Genomic DNA, 20,454 nt, shown 5'->3' with positions numbered 1-20,454 from the left:
CTTTTTCTACTTCTGGGAGACGCAAAACCCCCTAATTTGAGGTTGAATTTGGTCTTGTACTGTTAGGAACGGGAATCCTATTCCCCTGAGAGACAGAGAGTCAGGCATGAATGCAATCAACAAAGCAGAGTTTATTGGGCTGGCTAGCCAGGGTCGAGCTCCCACACGGACACGCAGGACCGGTTAGGAAAACACGACCCTGAGCCTCTTTAGGGGAAATCTTATATAGACCACTACCTGCCGTTATAGCAAAAGCCCGCGCAGCACTTAACCAATGATTTTGTAACACAGAGTAAAAGGTCAGCAGTTGCGCACATATTTTCGTTATCAACATTGAGCAAGCAGGCACAGCACATCTTGCACGTACATCCCGTCACCTTTCGCAACCTTCTCACATTCCTCACATTCTATATCCCCGAGCCGAGCCCTGCTGCCCTGCTTATCTTATCTACATGGGGCATCTGGTACCGGTTTCTCCAACAAGGGGGTGGGGTCCGTTGAGACATCTCATTCCTTCTTATCCCTTTCATTCCCCCCTTTTCTTATGGCCTAAATTGAGGAATCATTCTCAAGGGGATGAAGAGCCTGATATTGTTGGCGGAGGACCAGAAGTTGGATAGTATTAATTTGACCTTTGACAAAAGTCATAAGTCGGTTTAGAATCCAGGGTCCTATGGTAACAAGTAATAGGAAGATTATTATTGGCCCTGCCAGTGCAGATAAAAGGGTAGCTAACCACGGGGACTGGTTAAACCAAGACTCGAACCAGCTTTCCCCGGCCTCTTTTTCTCGTTTTCTTTGTTCCAGGCTCTTTCGAAGTTTAGACATGGAGTCACGAACAACTCCGGTATGGTCAGCGTAAAAACAACATTCTTCCCCTAGAGCAACACATAGTCCCCCCTTTTGGAGGAACAACAAGTCCAGACCTCGTCGGTTTTGAAGTACTACCTCAGACAGAGAAGTGAGGGATTTTTCTAGGTGGCTAATGGAGGTTTCTATTCTCTCTATATCTTCGTCTATGGCTGCGCGCAGCGAAGACATCCCTTTCTGCTGGGTGGCCAAAGAAGCTATGCCGGTTCCTGCTCCCGCTAACCCTAGGCTGAGTAGGGTAGCAATAGTTACTGCGGAAATAGGTTCTCTCTTTTTCCTTTTTTCAACCATTTTTGTATTCTAGTATGAATATAGACTCTCTTCCGAATGATAGAGGATGCGGGGCAGCACAGCCACTATAACACAGAATTCTTTAGAGCTGTTAAACACCTTAGCTGATAGGCACGGGGTGAGTCCAGACCGCGAGCATAGCCACCACCCATTGTCCTTTGGAATTACCCATTTAATAGCATTTTCCCAGGTAGAACTGGCGTTAATAACAGTACATAAGTTTCGTCTATTCTTTGGCACTTTTCCTAAGCAGGTTCCTTGGCCGCTTACCTGTTGTATGGTCAGACCTCTCTTACGGTCTCCCCAGGAACACTGAGTGGGGTTTTCCTCAGATGAGGTATTGTGAGTGGTGTTTAGCCCTATTGCCTCATAGAATGGGGGCCTCACATCATAACATAACCAACAGGAGTTAGTCATGTTAGGGTTGGTGTGGTTTAACGTCAGGAAGGCAGCGCCCACTAGGTCCCAGAGGGGGTCTTTAGATCCGGTCATGAGACTGGGCCTCACCAGGGGAGGGCTGGTTCCTGATGGTCTTGGAGTTGTAACATTAGCCCGGGCTATGGTTGAGGGAAGGTGGTGAGTTGTGGAAGGTCAGGGAGGTGGCTTTACATAGGGTGGCCTAAGTACCTTATTAGGACCTACTGCTGTGGACGGTGGCCCCGTGGGCTCAGTTTTCAATCTGACTACTATGGTCGAGCCAGAGTGTCCACCATATTTATAAAATACAATTCCCCATGCCCTTCCTTGTATCCATCCTGGGGTGTCCTCTTTGCCAGCTTCAGTGAAAGTGACTTTGATTCTATCTAGATCTGCGGGCCGGCACTCGCGGGTGATATGCGGAAGGCGCAGGCCCCCTCCCCCCCATCTGCTTCCCCATGGTACCCCATTTACAAAGGCAAATTTGAGCAGGTCTGGTTTTGATACTCCCCATTTCCATTCACCATCGTTAGATGTGACGCATGCCCATGACTTACAGAAAGAGTATTGTATCCCCCCACAGTCTTTGCTCTTTTGGTGGCCCGGGCAAGCATAAAAACCATAGCGTCGAGCTGAGTCCGGGGCAGTGGCCCCGTAGGCAGGATTGATGTCTCTGAAGCAGAATTGTAGTTCCGGCCACCAAGTTCCCAATGGGGCAGTGTGAGTAGTCTCGTTGAGGGTGGTATGTGTCTCCCCATCGGTGAGTATCCAGGTTTGTTTATAAGGCTGGTGAGGGTTGGTTTCAGCAAGGCTCCTGCTCCGGGCAGTGAGCAGGATCAGGAAGATCATCCAACTCATTCGTGACGGCTCCTGAAGACTCTGCATGTTTTTGGGGCCGCAAGAGCTTTAGCTTTAATGGGTTGTCTGGGTGCCGCCGTACGGTCCACTCTTTAGCCCCTTTTTGTTTTTGATGATTGGCTCGACGCACGTGGGAGTAATGGATCCAAGGTCCGATGCCGTCAACCTTGAGGGTGGTAGGGGTAGTAAACAGTACAACATAAGGTCCTTTCCATCTAGGCTCTAGGGTTTTGGACTGATGCCTTTTAACCCATACCATATCCCCCGGGACTATGCCATGTTCTGTGTTCGGGGTCCTCTCAGCAGTATGGTACACTTGAATTAGGGGCCATATTTGTTGTTGTACTTTAGCTAAAGCCTGTAGCATAATCAGATAATTTGGGGCCAGATCATCTAGTCTTGGGCCTAAGGTCCTTTGAATGATGGGGGGTGGAGCCCCATACAGGATCTCAAAGGGAGTTAGCCCATGGACATACGGGGAGTTCTGGACTCGGAAGATGGCCAAGGGAAGGAGTGTCACCCAATCACCGCCAGTCTCCAGGGCCAATTTGGCTAAAGTCTCCTTTAGTGTCCTATTCATCCTTTCTACTTGCCCTGAGCTCTGGGGGTTATATTCACAATGTAACTTCCAATTTGCCCCCATAGCTTGGGCTAGTCCCTGCAGGACTTTACTAACGAAAGCCGGACCATTATCTGACCCAATTGCCTCGGGCACCCCATATCTGGGTATGATTTCCTCTAGCAAGGCCTTTGCCACTACCTGACTCGTCTCCTTTGTAGGAAAAGCCTCCACCCAGCCCGAAAAGGTATCTATGAATACCAGCAAATATTTGTACCCAAACTTTCCTGGTTTTACCTCAGTAAAATCCACTTCCCAACTTCTTCCCGGAGCCCTCCCCCATTCCCGAGTACCTGTATGGTGCCCCTCCCTTCGTCCTGGTTTCATGACTGTGCAGCTGGCACAATCTTCCACAATTTGGCGGACTGCCACGGTCTGGTTCGGAAATCGGAGCTGCGCGGATGTCAGCAGGTCTAGCAATTTTCTCCGCCCCAAATGGGTGGACTTATGTAAGTTAATCAACAGGAATCGTCCGAGTTTTTCGGGCAGAATTAACTTGCCTTCCAAGTCGCTTCTCCATCCGTTTTCCCCTTCTCTAATGGGGGAGTGGGCTGTCATCCAGGTGAAATCCTCCGTGGAGTATTCTGGTCGGGGGGGTAGCGAAGGGAGCTCTGGGACAGGCACGTCTACAGCCGCGACCATGGAAGGACTCACCATTGCTGCTCTCTTTGCTTCTTGATCTGCTCTGTTGTTACCGACAGCTTCCGGTGTCTTGGCAGACTGGTGGCCTGGGACATACATCACTGCCACTGCCTTCAGTTTTTCCACTGCCATTAACAGACGCTGGACCTCGGCCAGGTTCTTTAGATTTTTCCCTTCTGCTGTGTGGAATCCCCGTTCGCGATAGATGGCCCCGTGGACATGGATGGTACCGAAAGCATAGCGACTATCGGTGTAGATATTGACTCGCTTTCCTTTTGCCCTCTCCAGGGCCTCTGCCAAGGCAATTAATTCCGCTTTTTGGGCTGAGGTTCCGGGTGGGAGAGCGCTGCTCCATACCGTATTTCCTTCTTGGTCGACTACAGCTGCCCCTGCCCTTCGGACTCCATCTCGGACAAAGCTGCTTCCATCCGTGTACCAGTTTAATTTGCAGCCGGACAGGGGGGTATCCTTTAGGTCAGCCCATACCTGTGTAACTTCGGAGAGGAATTCTTTGCAGTCATGGACAGGTGTCTGTAGTTCCGGGTTAGGCAACAGGGTGGCAGGGTTCAGGGTTACGGGATCTGTGAATGTGATTCGAGGGGAATCCAACAAGAGCCCCTGGTAGTGGGTGAGCCTGGCATTTGTCATCCATTTCCCGGGGGGTTGTTTAAGGATTCCCTCCACCGGGTGAGGGGCCGTTACCCAAAGGGCCTGTCCAAAAGTTAATTTATCGGCTTCTCTCACTAGCATGGCAATGGCCGCTATGATGCGGAGGCAGGGGGGCCATCCCGCTGCTACTGCATCTAATTTCTTGGAAAGGTATGCCACAGGTCTCTTCCAGGGGCCTAGTTGTTGGGTCAGGACTCCTTTTGGCTACCCCCTTTTTTTCATCTACAAATAGAGTGAATGGTCTTGTAGGATCTGGCAAGGCTAAGGCAGGGGCCTGTAAAAGAGCATCCTTTAGCTGGTCAAAGGCCTGTTGTTCTCTTTCCCCCCATCTCCAATCTGGAGCCTCTTTGGTGACCTCATATAAGGGTCTGGCTATCTCTGCAAATCCCGGAATCCAGAGTCTACAGAATCCTGCGGAGCCCAGGAACTCTCTCACTCCCCTAGTGGATGTGGGGGATGGGATAGCCAAAATAGTCTGTTTCATGGCATCAGTCAGCCATCTTGCCCCGTCTGCGATCCGATAACCCAGATATGTCACTGACCTTTTACAGATGTGGGTTTTCTTGGCACTTGCCCGATATCCCAGCTCACCTAATTCCGTTAGCAGGTGTTCGATAGCCTCGTTGCATTCCTCTCGGGTTTCTGCCGCTAACAGTAAATCATCAACATACTGTAATAGAGTGACTCGCGGGTGGCTCCGGCGAAAGGGTTCCAGGTCCTGGCTCAGGGCCTCGTTAAACAGGGTGGGAGAATTTTTAAATCCTTGCGGCAGTCTGGTCCAAGTAAGCTGTCCAGATTGGCCCCCATGCTCGTGCCACTCGAAAGCAAATAGCGGCTGGCTAATTTCTGACAATGGAATGCTGAAGAAAGCATCTTTCAAATCAAGGGTTGTATACCACACTTGCGAGGGGGGTAGGTGGCTGAGCAAGGTATAGGAATTCGGAACGGTGGGATGAATGTCCTCCATCCACTCATTTACCTTTCGCAGGTCTTGCACAGGCCTATAGTCCTTGCTTCCTGGCTTTTGGACAGGGAGCAGAGGTGTATTCCAGGCAGACCGACAAGGCCGCAGTACTCCTTCCTTTAATAGCCTGCGGATATGAGGGGCTATGCCTCTTTGAGCCTCCTCGGGCATAGGATACTGTTTCACCCGAATGGGAAGAGTGGAAGCCTTCAATTGTATAACTACGGGAGGGAGGTGTTTGGCGAGCCCAATTCCCGCAGTCTCTGCCCAGGCTGTGGGAAATCTTTTTACCCATTGGGCCATGTCCCCTCCTGGCTCCTGTTGACTCTCAAACAGATGATGTTCGTCAACCAATGATAGGGACAGGACATGTATCGGGCTCCCCTCTCGATCAGTCACAATTATTCCATCTGGCTCAAAATGGATATGGGCCCCTATTTTGGTGAGTAGGTCCCATCCGAGCAGGGGAGCGGGGCTCTCAGGAACAACCAGGAAGGAGTGTGTGACCTGGTGTTTTCCTAAGTTTACCCTTCTTTTGGTAGTCCATGTACATAACTGTGTACCGGTGGCCCCCTGAACGACACTTGTTCGTTCCTTGTTCAAAGGTCCATGTGCCTTGTTTAAGACCGAATACTGGGCGCCGGTATCCACCATGAACCCCATCGGCTTCCCCTCCACATGTACTGTTACCCAAGACTCGGGGAGGGGGTCAGAGCCCCGTCTCCTTCAGTCCTCTTCTCCGGCTAGGAGGACTCTGGCCTGCTCTACTGCTCGTTCCCTTTCCCTTTTATCCCCTGGTCTCCTTCCAAACCCTCTTCTTCCCTTTAACTTAGGGCATTCTCTCTTCCAATGCCCAGTTTCCTTACAGTAAAAACAGTGTTCCTTATCCGGGGTCCTGGCGTGGCCCCCTCCCCTGGGTTGGTCCCGGACACCCGCTAGGAAGATACGGGCCATTTCTCTTTGTTGCTTTCGGTTTTCCTTAGCCTGGAACTCCCTGTCCTCCTTTCTCAATTTCTCCTGGGCCTCCCTGTCTTCCTTTCTCCGCCTTTCCTCCCTTCCTTCTGGAGTTTCCCTAGCGGTAAAGACCTTCTCTGCTATTTGTAGCATTTCCCTAATGGTCATTTCCCCTAAGTTTTCCTGTTTATTGAGTTTTCTCCTAATGTCTGGAGCTGCCTGATTAATGAATGAGAGCATCACAGCAGACCGGTGGAGCTCCTCCTCAGGGTCAATAGGGGTGTACTGACGGTATGCCTCGTAGAGGCGCTCTAAGAAACCAGCCGGGCTTTCGTTTTCCCCTTGGACGACTGCTTTTACTTTTGCAAAGTTGGTGGGCTTTCTAGCGGCCACTTGGAGACCGGCCATAAGAGTCTGGCAGTAGATTCGGAGACGCTCCCTACCTTCTGTGGTCCCGAAATCCCAATCAGGGCTGCGTAGGGGGAAGGCCTCGTCTATGGCTGGTTGGAGAGTTGTGGGTCTCCCATTATCCCCCAAGACGTTTTTTCTTGCTTCGTTGAGGATGCGCTCTCGTTCCTCCATCGTAAAAAGAGTATTGAGCAGCTGATGACAGTCATCCCAAGTGGGACGGTGTGTATGCATGATGGACTCCAAGAGATCTATGAGACACTTAGGGTCTTCCGAAAAGGGCGGGTTCTGCGTCCTCCAGTTATATAGATCACTGGAGGAGAATGGCCAGTACTGAAACTGTTGCCCCCCTCCCGGTCCCCCTTGGCCTACCATCCGGACTGGAAGTGTAGGGACAGTTTCCTCCCCCTGGGTTGATGAGGAGGGCCCGTCTTCCCCCTCCCTTTCCCAAACCCCTCAGGGGCAAAGTCTTCGACCCATTCCTCCTCCTGCTGCCAGTCCTGTTGAGGAGGATGAGGAAATTTCCTCCTCCGGGGCACTGGCTTGGCCAGGGGGAGTCACATATGGAGGCGGCCGATCTTCTTCTGCCCCTGCGAGAGATGGGTAAAGGGGGGAACTCTCTGGTAAGACGGAAGATGGTAAGGGAGGTGCCCTATTCTGAGGACCGGTCAGGGTGGGAAGAGGAAGTTTCTCCTCCTCCTTTATGACCAAGGCGGGCGTGACTGGGGTTTTAGACCCGGGAGCCGAACTGGAGGGGTGGGTCAGAAAAACTGTTAACCAAGGGGGAGGGTTCCTCGCCAGATCCTCCCAAACCAAAATGTAAGGAACTTGGTCTGGATGGCCTCGATTGCCTGGCCGAAAAATGACTGCTTTAACCTTAGTGATCATGTCTAGGGAGAGGGAACCTTGAATGGGCCACCCGACTCCGAAGGTGGGCCACTCTGCGGAACAAAAGGTGTTGAACTTACCTTTCTTGATGACCAGACCCGCATTTAAGGCCCTTTCTTTAACTTCTGAAAAGTGAGAAAGGATCAAAGACTTTGGGGTTGTTTGTCCCTGTCCCATTGTGGAAGGAGAATCAAACACCAAGAGAGATAGAACAAAAAGGGTAAAGGCAACAATAATTCCACACACACACAACACTCTCCAGCACTCGCTCGGACCGGTCCTTCTCTCACACTGGTGCACACCCCATTCAACCTCCTCACCGTCCGACTTGGATATCAGGCCGAAAGGCATCCACTTGATGGGTGGTTGGTCGACTAGCTCAATTAGTTCTTCACCTGGCGCCAGGATTCCTAAAATGCTCGAGCCCAAATGAGAGGAGAACCTCTCCCGGCAGGACCCTGCGGTCCTCCTAATGAAATTCTCAGAATAGAACTCCCTGGGGATTGGCCGAATCCCCACCACGGCCCAAATGGAACACTCAAGTTCCTCCAAATGAGGGTCTTGGATCCCCTCCCAACGCCTAGGACTTGGGATCACCCCTGCTTTCTCGCGGGCAAGTTCTGTCTCTTGAGAAAATGGAATCTCGGTGGGACCTCCAAATGTTAGGAATGGGAATCCTATTCCCCCGAGAGACAGAGAGCCAGGCATGAATGCAATCAACAAAGCAGAGTTTATTGGGCTGGCTAGCCAGGGTCGAGCTCCCATATGGACACGCAGGACCGGTTAGGAAAACACGACCCTGAGCCTCTTTAGGGGAAATCTTATATAGACCACTACCTGCCGTTACAGCAAAAGCCCGCGCAGCACTTAACCAATGATTTTGTAACACAGAGTAAAAGGTCAGCAGTTGCGCACATATTTTCGTTATCAACATTGAGCAAGCAGGCACAGCACATCTTACACGTACATCCCGTCACCTTTCGCAACCTTCTCACATTCCTCACATTCTATATCACCGAGCCGAGCCCTGCTGCCCTGCTTATCTTATCTACACGGGGCATCTGGTACCGGTTTCTCCAACAAGGGGGTGGGGTCCGTTGAGACATCTCATTTCTTCTTATCCCTTTCAGTACCTCAAACAGGCCTGTAGTTGAAGCCAGTGGACAAGTCATATGTCTGGTCCTAGAGGAAGGGAGGGGAACCTTTGTGCAGGCAGCCTGCTGAGGTCACATCCCAAATTTTCCTCACCATCTATTCTTATGCAGAAAAGAGTGACTATCTGTCCTACATGGGAGAGCAGGAGACATATTTAACTGGCTCACTGTTTCTTGGAACCCTGCCCCAGGTCTGGCTCTCTGGGGACCCACAGAGATGGGAGAAGGTGAAGACCTGCACATGGTGGGTTGGAGGCCAATGAAACATGAGATGTTTTGCTGAGTGGGTGGTATCTGTGTGCTGAATTATAATAATTCTAATGTGTGTTGATTGCTTGTCTGGGCCAGGCATGGTACTAAGGGCTTTAAGGCGTGTATGCCGCTAGTACCCACAAACAGTGCAAGGAGGGAGGTGCTAGTATTGTTGTGCCAATGTATAACCCAGGCAGGGAGACCAACAAGAAAGAGAGGGCAAATAGCTAGTCATCTGTATCTAAAACCGGAACCACTCGATTTCTAGAGTTAAGTGGCTATCTACCATATGTTCCTCTGGTAGGACTTACTTGTAGTGCTGTTTGCTTTGAAATTAATTGGTGGAACTGTGGCAGACTAGCAAAAGGGATTTTGGGACTCTGGCTGGTGCCAGGAATCTTTTTCTCAGCGCAATTCATGCTAAACTCTTTACCTCAGCCCAATGCTACCCTTTGCAGTTGCAAATTTCTTTTCAATTGTGAGTCCTTTGCAGTTGTAAATTGTAAGCAGGGAAGCCTTAAGGATATTCTGCCCACAGTTACCTCAGGCAAAAGCCTTAGGCTTAAAACATGAATACTGATTGCACCTCACACATGTAATTAAAATACCTGAGAGCTAGCTTAAGTGCATGCACAGAGTGCTGCAGGGTGTATGGCAAGACCTTGTCAATCAAACCTGTCAATCACCATAGCCCATCCTGCAAAACGAACCAAAATTTTCCCACCATTTGCCTTTCAATTTATAAAGGCTTCTATCCCACCTGGCCAGGGCCCACAGCTACCTTTTCTTGCAGTGCCTTCCCTTCACCTTCAATAAACTTTACTATCGCTTTCTCTGCATTTTCACATCTTGCCTGAATTCTTCTCTTGAAGGATGCACAAGCCTAGAAGTTTTCTTACCAGATCCTTCAAAGACTACCCACCCGGCAACATTTTGGGAAAGCCAGCCAAGAGATAACCAGGAGGTAAGCCCCCATATTTAAAACTGCCACCTCTGCTGTCTTCTTTCTTCTTTTGCCTCACTTTCTTCATGCTATGACTGCCCACAGGAGGTAACTCCCTCATCCCCAACCTACATGCAGCATGAGCATTATGCCCCAATGGGCAACTGAAGGGAAAGGAGACTGGAGACCCATTCTCCCAATGCAGACCAATGGGAAAACTCAGACTGGTTTAGGAGAAAACAGTGGAGCCTCACCCTCCCTCCTCTCTCCCTTGGGAATTGACTATAACTTCTTTTTATTTGTTTATTTGTTTCCATTTATTAACCACATTTATTCAAATATTAATTTCATGAGTCTGTTCAACTTGAATATAACTTCTTGAATGTCTATGCTGTGCTCTGTTCTGGTGAAGCTCACTGCTTCTGCAGTGAGACAGAAGGACTGACTGTCAGCTTTGACAAATGGGGAAGCAGCTCCTTCCCTGCAGACCTTGGAGGCAAGGGCAGGCCCCTCTTGGCCACTTCCCCCACAAGCCCCATCTCTCCAGATGCCAGTCAAGTCCTTTGAAGCCCCTCTTCCAGTCCTATGAAATGACTGTGATGGAAACTTTGGGAAAAAGTTGAGGATTCCCTGTGGGATTCCAAGACTCAACCCTAAAACAATTCCTGTCTCTTTTCTTGAGAAAACTTGCTAAGTGCCTAATTTCACCTTAGTTTGAATTGGTCAATTGACACATTTCTCTGACCTTATTTACCAGACATCTTAGATCAAGAAAAAAAAAATATCGGCTTAGTGCACAGAACTGAGCACTTTGCCCCAGGACCTCTCACACAGGGGTTTAGACACAACCATTCAAGGAAGACGAAAGAAAAAGTGATGTTGACACCCAAGCCAGAGCCAAAGGTGTCTTGCCTTAGTCAGGGTCAATTCATAGGAAAGTCCTCCAGACACCAGGATTCCTTGAATACCTAAGGAGATGCCCAAAGATTCAGGAATTCACATACCTCCAGGGGAGTCCCCCTCCCTGTCTCCCTTTCTCTTTTCCAGTATGGGGGAAGCTAAGAACAAAAAATGCCTTGTCTTGTACTGTGATGTAGCCTGGCCCCAGTGTAAAATGTCCAGAGAATGGAAGAATGGAAGCTTAAGAGATTCATTTTACAAGAGAAAAGGAAAATGGTTTTGAGGTGCCATATGTCCAAGCCTATATGGCCTTATATCAAGACTCTTCCTTTAGGGGCTCAAGTGGTAGAGGGCCTGCCTACCAAGTGTGAAGCCCTAGGTTCAAGCCCCAATACCATCAAGAATGAAAAGAAGAGAAAAGAAAAATACCCTTCCCTTTATAGGAGACCACCAGACCCCAAATGAGAAAATAATCCCCTGCTATAAGGAGTGACATCTGCCTCTAGGGGAATATGCATTCTATTCCTGCAGATCCATTCTTTGTAATGTGACATGGCCAACTTAGAACATATCAAGAAATCTGACACTCTTTCTTAATCTTTTCTTTTGTAATCTCTCTAAATGTTCTGAGGTTCTGAAGTTCCATATGTCCAAACCTTCAGATTCCTCTTGCAGGATCCAGACTTGCAGGAAGGATACCAGATGTCTCCAGCTTCTCCAGGAAATTCTAGATGATCCCTATCTCTTCTCTTCCACACTGCTGTATATTCTCCTGGACTTTCTTCCCTCCCTCTATCACTGTCCACGTGGTGTGGTTTCTCCCACCCACTACTCAAAAAGTGACTCATGATCTGTTTCTATGGAGACCTCAAGGTTTAAAACTCCACAAAGGGCTAATGGGCCCTCTCCTGGCTCTCTGATATATTTCCTAAGAAATTAAACCCCATTCCTTGTCTTCTTGACCTTGCTATTCTGCCCTCTGCCCTAAAGACAGCTGTTTACTTAGACTTTTTTTCCTTTTCGTGTTGTTAGTTAAAGGTCAGGAAGATTCACAAGTCTTCCATTTGTCCTTATCTCACTCCCCAGGCTATCAGGAATTGGAGCAAAGGTCCCTAATTTGAGAAAGCCTCTTAATTTTTGGTTCCACTGCCTTTGCTCTCTGGGAACCCAAACAAAACAAAAATTTCAAATTATTGTGTATTTGTGCTTATCATATTGTGTGTAACATGACTTTGTGTTCCATCTAAAAGCACTTTTGAAAAACACTGTGGTTGTAAGAAATGCCACCACCATGATGGGGCCACTGTGCCTCCTCCAGTAGCCCAACTCCACAGCAACCATCTTTGCTATGATGTTGGGATGGCAGACACATGGTCTGCACCATCTTGTTATCCCCTAGGGAGAACTGTAATTGACATATGGCTAAAGGATCTGAGAGCACTCTAAATTAATATCGTTTTTATATGTGTTGCTTTGAAAGCATTAGCTTATCAAGGATTGGACAAAAACTTCCTTTGCCCCTGAAATCCCAGAAAACAAGTGGCTGATTTGTGTGCTTTGGGTGCTAGTCACTCACAGTCAGTCAACCCTAGGCTGAGGAATGATGGAATTGGTTCCCCACAGCTACTGGAATTACGTTTGTTCCTGGGACCCTTTCTTATCTTTACACTTTGGCCAACATTGGGTGTTGGTAAGGCAGAAAAAACAAACCTCTGGGCTGTAGGGACCCTGCAGTATGACCTTGGTGAGCTCTCCCTTATGGGAGTGTCTGGAGGCTCTTATGGGCCATTTGTGGTACATCTGATTTGGGCTTTTGCCATTTTTCTGACAAGGAGATTTGGATGAGAGGATTTTCTGAGCATTTGTGTTCATTTGAAAACTTTCTGCTGGCAGTTAGCAGGAAAGTGATATAAGATACACAGAGAAATAGGGTGTTTATGTTGGAAATCTATTGTGAACTATTTAACAATAAAAAGTGCTAGGTCTAGTTTGCCCCCTAGGAATAATTCTAGCTGACTACTGTGCTACTACAAAAAAAAAGAATTGACAAAAAGATGATTTTTTCTGAGTGCACGCTGAAGTAATATAATTGTTTTTGTGTCTCATGTGTATTTTATGGATGTGTATTAGTCTATATCTTTGATGATTGGCTTGATAAAGGCTAAAATTCAACATCCTTATTACAGACTGAGACTGACTACACATTTTCGTAACATTGCCTCTTGCTTTAGCTATCAAGCCTCCCAAAATGAGTCTTAAAAGAACAATCTGCTCTATAATTCCTAAAAATAACTGATCAATGTACTTGTGGCCGTTAAGGTAAATGTTTGAATTTTCCTGAGCTCATTCATGCACTTGCATTGACATTTTCCCATGCCTAAATTAGAAGATATCTGTGTGAATGTAAATGTCTTCAGGATGTTTCTTAAACTATTATAAAGTTAATATATAAAATTATTGTCTCTTCAAAACATTATCTAATGTTCTTATCTCAATTAGGTCTAACTAAAATGCAGACATTCAAAAATTATCCTCTGCCTTAAGACTAAAGACAAAGGATTTTATCCTTGAAGATATTAACCTTAATCTGTTTCATTTTGCTTCAAGTGTAATTTGCATTCAATTTTCTTTAATAATTGGATCTATTAACAAATGTGTTTTTGTAGATTGCTATTATATACAAAAAAGATTATATAAAAAAAGATTGCTTTTCTTCTCAGGTCTTCATTTAAAATATAAGACTACTAAGAATATTTTATTTCATTGGAAAAACATTGTCTACATTCAAAATCTTTAAAAATTACTTCAAGATACAAATTAGAAAGATTTTAAAATTTAGCAAAAGCTTATGTGTGTGATTAAGTTGTCTATAATTTAAAAATTACCAAAAGATTTTTCTTCTTTTCATTTTTATTAGCATATTTTGATTGTATGGGGAGGATTCATTGTGGCAATTCCCAATAGCTTTTCATTGTACTCTAGTTAGATTGCCCCTGCCATCTCTCTCCTGCAATCCCCTCACCACCCCACTTAAAGCAATTGCAAGAGGTTTCATCTTTATGTTTCATGTATGTATGTGAAGCCCATCAATCATTTTACCTCATCTTCATCTCCTTCCTCTCATTCACCCCCCGCAAGTACTCCCCCAAACTGTACCTATTTCATAGTCCCATCTTTTATTTTTATTTCCAAAGTCAATGTTCAAAGGGGCCCTAAAGAATTTTCTAAAGTCAAAATATAAGGTCAAAATTTAGTATACTGATTTAAAACTAGAACCTAATTTTCTCTATCTAAAGGAAAGGTTTTTATATTCTCAAGATAACTGTCAGGTATTTTTGGTGCTATGGGTTGGTAAAAAAGAATTTACCAAGACAAGGAAGAAGAATGTTTATTAAGACACAGAAAAGCAGCAGGCAGGTGAGCACAGGTAATCCTCATGGAGATGAGGGATATAACAAATTTATTTATGTAAAACAAAGTGCAGGCAAAGTAAAAGTGCACCCTCTGATGGGAGAATGGGTGGACTCAAAAGGGAGTACTGCACAGGGGGTCCTGAGAACTCAAGCATTTATTGGGGGCTGTAGAGAAAGGGATGGTTAGTCCTAAAAGTCTGGCTTTTATTAACTCTTAATGACTGAGGATGTTACTGTTTGGATTCCAGGAGCTACATGCAGGTCATTAAGATTTTGTTAATGTCAACAGTCTAGATGTGATTTCTTATCAACACCTAAGCTATGGCTCTCAGCCATCAGGTTTCCTAAGTCCATGCTTCGTCCTCATCAATAACTGCTTATGTTCTCTATTGATTTTTGTCAGGATTTTGACTCCCGAGGAAATCAAGTCTAAACTGACTGAAAGTTCTTTTAAGAGTCTGTTTTTATAAATGAGCACTTCATAACTGTGGTTAAACAATTATTCTTTTAAGTGATTATAATACAGTTAGTTCCTTATATGTGTTTGTGACTAAAGCTATACAGAGCTATATATTTACAATATCTAAATGTGCATACATTTGCAGAATTAAAAGTGTATAAGTTTAGTACATATAAACTAAACAGCTGATGCAGTCTTGTTCAAGTTGCATTGTAGATACCCCCTACATATAAAAATGGTCAATAGGACCTTTGGCATTTCTGCTATTTATGGTTAATGCTAAGAGGCCTGCCTTTCATGCAGCTCTGCTATATGGAACCTGGACTATATCTGTTTGTCTTGGCTGGATAAAAATTATTTTACATATGTATATATATATATATATATATTGCAATTGGGCATCAGAAATTGGGATTGCTGACACTGCCTCCCCATTGGAGTTAAATCTAGGGTTTTGATTTTTGTTAGAAAAATTTCAAGGTTTAAACTGTGATGCTAACTGTTGTTGGCTCCTTTGTATGTCAAATGTATTTATGTTGTCCAAGTATACAAGCCTTCTAAAATGCAAAATTTTGGAAAAACACTGTATCAAGCTAGTGTCCTCCTAATTGAACCAATTAGTGATGATAGCATTTTGCAGGTTTGTGTGCATTTGTTCCTACTTGAAATAAGGAAAGCTTAATGATGCTGATATAATGCTGTCAATGATGCTGATATAATGCTGTCAATCATTATTATCCTAAAATGTAGTATGCAATGGAAATAACTAAACCATTCTTTGAATTGCAAAACTGTTTTCAGAATTTTAACCATAACTACTTTAAATATTTGTCATTACACTTCTGATCCTTCTTGAGCATTGGCAGATAAACCCATGGAAAATGACTCTGACAAGAACTTATCTGTTAACTCAGTCAGACATTTTAAATATTGGCCTTGTTTTGTATCTTCCTTGTAAAATTTTATAACTGTTGTCTGTTGACATTTTGCAGCATTTTAAAGATGCCAGGACATCTTTCTGTAGAACAGAAAAAATTAGACTTAAAAATGGACTCCAGATAATCCCAGCCTAAGAGCCACTCCTTCTAAACCTCTTTGATGCTTAAATTTTGCTAAAAGGATCTTATTGGCACTGACTCCTACCTGACTTGTCTGTTATGTTACTTCCCCTCTGATGTGGCAACAGATGAGGCCATCTGGTGACTAGGGACCAGAATGGCCAATGGGAACAATCTTCAGAACAGAGAAACAGTTTGGAAAAGAACTGCTCAGAAAAGGTGGAACATTCAAAAAATCCAAATGGAGTCACTTATGCTGGACCTCACAAAAAATAAATATATAAATAACAAAGCTGAGAGGTTTAAACAAGGGGTTCTTATGCATATATAGCTACATGATATTAAAGCCTCCTAGGATTCTGACAGAAAGCAAACTCATATCTCTGGTCAGTGCCTTCTGCTTAAGCAGAGGCAATAAGACTATTTCTACTGGCTCCAGGCATGTCCTTTTAATAGCTCATGCTCTTGGAGTTCTTTACCCTCTCTGTATTCTACTTTGTAATGGTGTTTAACTTCTGCTAAGAGACACTGGGAGTCTTATTTCTGTGTGGGACTGACTCCTATTGATGTTTATCCTTGAGTTGGCCTGGCACCTACACCCTGGTATACCTGGCCCCTAATGTAGATATTGCCCCAAATAATCAGCACTTAACTTCCTCACTCACACCATCAGTCTGGACAAAAAGGGCCATTCAATTAATTTCCCTCCTAATTGGGTTGGGGCAACTGCAAAAATAGCTATCAGAGTAGGAGAACAGACTATCTCCCTCTCGTATTACCAAAAATTGTCTTAAGACTTTACTGGCAGCCTAAAAAAAGAAGAACCATGGCCATGCTTCAGAGTGAAATAGACTCTGGCAGCTGTCAGTCTTCAAAACAGGAGAGAATTAGATCTGACAGCTGAAAAAGATAAGCTGTGTTTTTTCCCAGAGGAAGGATGTTGTTTTTATGTAAATCAGTTGGGTTTTGTCAGGGAGTCAGCAAAAAGTTAGCTAAAAGAGCTTCCCAAATCCAACAGCAATTATCTGAGTCCTGAGCTTGTGGTTTAAGCCTTGGAATTGGGTACCCTGGCTGCTGCCTCTGGCAGGGCACTAATGTTCAGGGATTGCCCGCTGAACTTGTTAACCAGATTTATCTTCCAGAATGGAGGCCTTTAAGATTCAAATTGTGATGCAATAGGGCTATCAATCTGTGCAGATGGACAAGATCTCCATGAACAAACTTGATCAGGCTGGACAAAGATTCAGACAGCAGAAACCATCTGAGGACCCAATAATTGCAGAAGGAAAGAGGCAAGAGAGACAATTTCCCAGCTAGGTAGGGTCTGTAGCCCTTCGCCAGACATGAAGCAGATTTTTTCTAATAGAGCCTCTCATGGGGAAGTTGAGGCAGGCTAGTAAATAGGGAAAGAAGCAGTGAGACATTTAGGCACCATGAAACTTTCCCTGAGCATTTCTTACCAAACCCTTATCTCAGTGCAATGCTACCCTTTGCAGTTGTAAATTTCTTTTCAATTGTAAATCCTTTGCAATTTTAAATTGTAGCATAGGAAGCCCCGGGGGAAATTCTACTCTAGATTATCTCTCAAGTAAAAGTCCTTCGCTCAAAACATGAATATTGGCCATACCCAATATATGTAATGAAAATACCTGACTTACATGCCCACAGTGTCCCATGTTGTATCACAAGACCTTGTCGATCAAACTTGTCAATCACTCTAGTCCATCCTGAAAAGACCAACCAGATTTTTCCCACCACTGGCCTTTTCAATTTATAAAGGCCCTTTGAAACAAAATCCTGCCTTTTTGTCCCACCTGGCCAGGGCCCACCAATGCTTTTTCTTGCTTTGCCTTCCCTTCACCTTCAATAAACTTTACTACCTCTTTCACTACATTTTCATGTCTTGCCTGAATTTCTCTCTTGTGGGATGCACAGTGCCTAGGAATCTTCTGATCAGAGTCTTCAGAGACCACCCATCTAGTAACACCTGGGCTCAAGCTATCTTCCCAGCTCAACCTCCCAAGTAGCTGGGACTAAAGGCATGAGCCAAAATATTTCTCCAACAAGGTTTTAAGCACACAAATTCCCCTTTTATTTTTTTGTCGTATTTTAAGTAGGTGTTTCCTTACCTTACAGGTTTATGCCACCTCTGATAATGTTGACGTTGCTGGACCATCAGACTCTAGAATCAGAATTTTAGTTGGTTGTGTTACCCGTATAAAGAAAGATAGTGTCTGTTAGGAAAAACACTGCTCACAAAGAAAGCTCACAAGAAAAGTCTCATATCCAAGAGACTCGAACTGCCAGGCTGGCCGGGGAAAGATGGTGCAGCGCTGACTCCGGACTAACCTAAATTGGCCGCTGATTGACAAAATGGCGACATTATTGTTCTATCGTTCCCCCATTTTTTCTCTAATAATGATGAGGGTAGGGGCTGAGGATCAGGAATTGGAGCAAAGCATCGGCCTCTTCGCTGCTTCCTGCTGGCAGGGGGCACTGTATGGGGCAAGATCCTCAGACTCCTGTGGCCATAGTGGTGTCCTGGTAGGGGCCCTCACAGCAGTCCTTGGGACAGTTTGGGAGAGGTTGATCTCCCTGGAGGTACAACTGGTTAAACTTTTGATTAGCAATAGCAGACATGCAGTCTAAGAGAAATCTTTGTACTGTTTTTATGATACAAGGGAGGAAGCTTAAGAACAGGAGAGCAAGAAACATAGGCATTAGAATGGGCATTCGCCAGGAGAACCACTGTGAAATGTTGTTCTCTAGAGGATTCCAAGAGTCCTCCTACTCCTTTCTCCAGTTTTCTAATTGCTCCTGGAGTTGTCTAATTTTATTTTTTACTGCCCCTGACTGATTAACATAGAGGCAGCATTCTTCTTGTAAAAACAGGCAGAGCCCACCCTTCTCTGCAGTGAGCAGGTCAAGGTCTCGTCGGTTTTGGATTAGCATCATTACATGTGCAGCTGTTTCTCTTTCTATAGTAGCCTCTGTAATGGACCTAATAGATCATATAACCAAGGAACAGAAGCAGGGAGGTATTATGTATGGTCCATGAATTAGGCTCACTGCCCCACCAGTGTTTGAAATCCACCTGTGGTGGAAAATCGAGAGCCAGATGAGGACTAAGAACTTATGTAGGAGTGGAAGAGGGAGAGAGTTTACGGGAGAGGCGAAGCCACATGGGGCCCAGCGGTACACAAGATTATTCATCCTTTCCTGTAGTGGAAGAGTCTGAAGTTGGTGGGCAATGTTTTATCCTTGAAAGGTGCTGCCACTGGGGGATCCCATTGAGCTTGACAGCGGTGGGCATTGTGAGGATCCTTTAGGAGAACAAGATCCCCTGGTTTAATAGAAATTGTTATGGGGTGGGGCAGGATCTGGTCTGCATGCTCTCTGAGAAGTTCCCTGAGAAGGTTAAGATAAGGTAGATAGTCAGCCAGAGGAGCAGGGTCTGTTGGAGGCAAGTTTCCTTAGAGAAATGGGCAGCCTTACATTATTTAGAGCATTTATTATGTAAGACCCAAATAGAAATATTAGAAGGAGCATGAAAATGTGTCTGCTAAGGACTGCATATCTAGGGATCCAGATTCTGCAAAATCCTGTAATTCCCAAGAAAGCTCTAAGCTGCTTTATGGTATGGGGAGTGGGAAATGGAGGATTGGGTCGATTCCCACATGACTCAGGGAGTGAGTCTGTCCCTTTAAGACCACACTTAGGTAGGTGACGTGTGGGAGGCAGGGGCTGACTCAGGATTTAGGTTAAATGTAACACTCTTGGATAAAAGAGAGCTCTAGCTCATTTGTTATATAACTTTGTAAATGTTTGCACCATATTTAGATAAAAAGTATAGACACAACAGTGTTACAAGGTGGTCATTTAAGACACATGAGCAAATACATAAATGAACTCTGATTTAATAGTTCTTAAAGCTTAACAAGATCAGCAGAAAACACAAATAATTTCTTTGATAAAATCTTTCTCTGTAACAGGTTTTTGTAGATGTTACTCAGAGCAGAGCATACCGTGGTATGCTTTCTGATAGCATCCTTAAGACGCTGTAGAAGGTAAGGGTTTTCTTCAAGGAGTTGCTGTACTACAGTTACCTGGGAATAGTTTAGAGGTTTGACTTTGGCATTTTTTAGCTCTTCCACTCTGAGATGGCTGAAGTGACATTAACGCCATTTATCTTCCTTACCATTTTTTGGATTTAGCAATGCTGGGGAATTGAACGGAGGGCCTTGCACATGCTGGGCAGACACTCTCCCACTGAGCTACGTCCTCATCCCCAAATATTTTTTTTCTTTTTCCTTTGGCAGTACTGGGACTTGAACTCAGGACTTTATGTCTGCAAAGCAGCACTCTACTGCTTGAGCCATATCACTGGCCCCTTTTAGTGTGAATCTGTCAAGGGGACTGCCTGTGCCCCTGTAGGTGTAGGCACATTTATTCCCTCATTTTTTGGTGCCACTAGTATTGGGACTCATTGTAAATGATAATCATTTCCAACCTGAGTGGCCTGGGCCAGAACCCATTGCTTTTGTAATGAGACAAGAGTCTGGTCTAGTAGAAGCATAATATCTTTTATGTCAGTTCAAAGGTTTGGATCACAGAGATAAAGGCTTGGATGCATTTGTCTGGGCATCACTTTAACTATCCAGATGTTTTTAATTCCCCTTAGATCTGAAAGCTGG

General features: G+C 45.3%; 1 long non-coding RNA gene across 1 annotated transcript in view; it reads left to right on the top strand.

Moving 5' to 3' along the window:
- Nucleotides 1-368: 368 nt before the first annotated feature.
- The window catches only part of LOC141419615 (uncharacterized), a 33,398-nt gene continuing 13,312 nt past the window's right edge, over nt 369-20,454 (top strand). Inside the window, exon 1 of the long non-coding RNA XR_012444248.1 lies at nt 369-847. This is a non-coding gene — a long non-coding RNA (uncharacterized lncRNA). The remainder of the gene's footprint in view (nt 848-20,454) is intronic.

Source organism: Castor canadensis, chromosome X (assembly GCF_047511655.1).
Source record: "Castor canadensis chromosome X, mCasCan1.hap1v2, whole genome shotgun sequence".
Lineage (NCBI taxonomy): Eukaryota > Metazoa > Chordata > Mammalia > Rodentia > Castoridae > Castor > Castor canadensis.
The sequence above is the reverse complement of the archived record's forward strand: the minus strand, read 5'-3'. Positions and strand labels throughout refer to the sequence as shown.